The 3845-nt window shown below is 37.2% G+C and overlaps 1 pseudogene; it reads right to left on the bottom strand.

The window, feature by feature from the left end:
- The window catches only part of LOC102864180, an 18691-nt pseudogene that overhangs the window by 13594 nt on the left and 1252 nt on the right, over nucleotides 1–3845 (bottom strand).

Below are 3845 nucleotides of genomic sequence, written 5' to 3'. Positions count from 1 at the left end.
TACTTGATTTGACAGCACTTAACAACAACAATTTATCTTAGTAACATTATTCTATAGATTACTATTTAGCATTTGCTATGTACTTATTTGGGAGCTCTGGTGGCCTAGAGATAAAGAGCTGTGCTGTCAACTCAAAGAGAAACAGTTTCAATCCACCAACTCCTCCATAAAGGGAGGGAAAGATGGACAGATGCTTCCCACGTGATTTAAAAAGTCTCTGAGAACCCACTACAGGATTACCTAGGAGTTGACTCTAACTCCATATCAATGAGAGTTTTTGAAATATTTTATTCAGACTTATATTTAGTATTTATATCCATCATCTCTATTCTCAAAGCTGTTCTAAGATGTTAAGGCTATCCTTGAGATAGAAAGTCTACATTTTGTTTTTCTAGTAACTGGCCTGTAATAGCATTTGACAAAAAAAAAAAAGAAAATTAGTTACACTCTAATTTGGTAAGCTTTCCTCACAGTTCTTTTTCAGTTTTATTCAATTAAATGTTCACCTACAAAAATATCATGTGTACCTGAAATCTTACTTAGGTTTTGTTCCCACTCATATTGACACATTCAAAGAATTTTTGTCCACATCTAAAATACTGGACAATGTGAATAATTTGCTTGAATATTTATTTTATTCATTCAGTGTAAGTATATTCCTTACTGGTTGTCTTCCAGAGATAAATATTTCTTACACTTATGAAACAATGGAGCTTTAATAGGAATAAGTACAATTGTATGAGTCTCTTTATAGAACTAAGATAATTATTTAAAAATGATTTATTGTCCTTATTACCCTAAGCTTTTGAGGCTTATTAAGAAATAGTCAATTGATGTGTGGCCAAGATGGCAGACTAGGCAGATATACTATCCAGACGCTGTACAACAAAGACCCAGTGAAACAGATACAGATGACAATCCTGGAACCTAGAGCTTCAAAGGAAAGGATAAAGAAGTAGATCAAATACTGACTAGAGTAATCGACTGAAGGAAAACAGTGAAAAAGAAGTCATATGGAGTAGTGAATTACAAACAGGCCAAGCATAGTCTGACCATTTATAATTACAGCAAACAGAAAAATCAGGGGGATGTGGCTTCTACCCCCATCATTTACTTCACTCAACCTCCCAGGGACCAGAGGTAGAGCTTCATCCACCACTATCCTGATGATCAAACCTCCTACTGCTCCAATGCTATTCCATGTATTTTTCTTTCTTCTTAGTTCTTCTCCATTCTTCCATTTCTCCTTTTCTTCCTTCCTCTCCTCCTCTTCCATATTTTATTTTGATCCACTAGAATCAGACCTATAACTCCTCATTGCACTCACAGGCTTCAAGGCCTGTTGTACTCTGCCATTTTTTTTTCTTTTCTTTTTTTAAAATTTACATTTCTCCCTTCCACAGATCCCTTGACTTATTTTCTTTTGTTGTTGTTTGTTTGTTTGTTTGTTTGTTTGTTTAAGCCAGTGCAGTAGACAGCTTGAGCCACCTTCTCTCATCCAATTTGTGATCTGTAGGGGAACCCCAGGGAGTTCTGGTGGCCTAGTGTCAAGAAGCTGTGCTACAATCCTGAAAACAGGCTGTTAAAGGCCACTAGCTACTCTTTAGGAGAAAGATGGACAATCTTCTCTCATGCAATTAACTGCCTTTGAAACTCTGCTTGAGAGTCAGATATGGGTCAGTTCTGACTCAATAATACCTAATAACAACAACAACAGGGGGACCCCCACCTCTTCACAGTCCCACAGATGACCACTATGTTTACACTCTAGCCACACTTGTACCTCAACTGTGTTCTGTTTCCCTGTTTTATCCCCTTGAATTGATAGTCCTTCCTTTTTCTTCTTTTGATATTTTTTAAATATTTCTATCTCTTTTCTTTCTTCTCTTTTTTCAGAAGAGTGACATAAATTCTGTGGAATAGAATCTCTTCTCAATTGGAAGTGGTATTCTTCATTTACTTACCACTCTGTGGGATTACACAGAGTAAGTGCCCCACCCACACCATCTCACTTCTTTGGTCTGCAGTGTTTCTCCCCATGATGCCCTCCTATTTCTACCCTCTACTCCTTACAGTCTGAGAAGCTTCTGTGGAGCAAGTGCTACTCATTGTTCTTACTAGAGCTGCAGCTAGCACTTTTGTTAGTATGTGATTTTTTTCTTCCTTTTTTTTCTTATTAGTTCATTTTTCTTATAACTTCCCCTATGTATTTGATTATTTTCATTTTTCTTTTCTTCCCTTGCATCCTACATAGTACTGAGAGGGAATGATGTCAGTGTAGCGATTAAGGAGTACCTGGTCCAGGTCGCAGTTTTTTAAATTATTTTCTATGCATCAGAGAGCTGGGCGATTACAAAGGATGATAAAAGAAAGACCAATGCCTTTGAGTTGTGCTGGAAAAGAATCTTGAACATATCCTGGGTTGCCAAGAAAACAAACAGGTCTGTCTTGGAGAAGATGAACCCAAGTTTCTTCTTGGAGGCTAGGATTTTAAAACTCAATCTCATGTACTTTGGGAATGTGACCAGGAGGGACCAACTGGTCCTTTAATAAAGACATCATGCTCAAAAGGATTGGAGGAACAGCACAGGAGAGGAAAACTCTGAATGAGATGGATTGACTCAGTGACTGGGGCAATGGGGGTTGATGAGTTAGAATCCATGAGACTGGCTCAGGACAAGTCAAGCTTCAGAGCTGTTGTCACTATGGGTCACAGGTAACTCGATGACACTTAACAACAAAAATATTCTACATAAATTAAGAGTCAAGTATTAAAGCCATCACAGTTGACATCATAACAATGAGTCTGTGATATACAGTACGGCTGGATTGATATCAGATGGCACTGAACACTCACACAGCCTGCTCTCAGCTGTTCTACATGACCATTCTAACTACTACTAAATTCACCCTAAAAAAAGATAGTGAGCTGCTTAATACTCTAGCAACCAGAGCACAGTATCTGCTCCATTGTTGTTTTGTATCGTGGAGTTGGAACCAACTCATAGCTGACCCTCTGGCAGGTGTTCAGAGGCAGTTAAGCACATGGGAGGAGATTGTCCACCCTTCTCCTGCAGAGCAGCTGTTGGCTTTGAACCATGTGCTTTAAGGATTGCAGCACAGCTTCTCACCACTAGGCCAACAGAGATCCTTACTTCATTTGATGTATTAAAACAAGGGTAAATCAAGGTAAATTAAACCAAAATATATCAACAAGAAATCATACAAGTAAAAAAAATTCTCCCAAAGAAAAAGATCCTATTGAAGTAATCTGACAAAGAATGAAAAGGTTTTAGACAAGGTCTCTTCAGCAGATCAGGAAAGAACCAAGGAAAACAAAGATAACTAATTAAATAAACCATAGGTTAAATAAAGGAAAATGCCAACAAATTTTAAGTGAACTCAAGGAACTACTATGAGAACAAATTGACAGAGGTTTGAAATTTAAAAATCATAAAATAACATTTGTTACTGTTATTGGGTTAAGATAATATCTCGTTGTTTTGATTTGCATCTCTCTGATTACCAGTGATTTTCAGCATTTCTTCATGAGTCTATTGGTTATCTAAATGTCTTCCTTTGTGAAGAGTCTTTTCATGCCTTTGGCCCATTTTGTTATTGGGTTATCTGTCTTTTTCTTATAGTTGTTCTTGATTGCCACCAAGTCAAATACGACATATAGTGACTATGAACAAAAGGCCTGAAGCCTTTATGTAACTATTGATTTATCAAAGTTCATAGAGTTTCCAGAGGCAAGTTGTTTAGGAAATGGATGCCACTCCTGCTTCCAAGAGACCCTGTAGAATTCTGTAAACTTCATGAGACCTTTCTTTAAAAAAAAAAAA

This window comes from Elephantulus edwardii, unplaced genomic scaffold, assembly GCF_000299155.1.
Source record: "Elephantulus edwardii isolate Elephantulus edwardi_28Jun2011 unplaced genomic scaffold, EleEdw1.0 scaffold00059, whole genome shotgun sequence".
NCBI classification, from domain to species: domain Eukaryota; kingdom Metazoa; phylum Chordata; class Mammalia; order Macroscelidea; family Macroscelididae; genus Elephantulus; species Elephantulus edwardii.
This window is presented reverse-complemented; position numbering and strand designations above follow the sequence as displayed.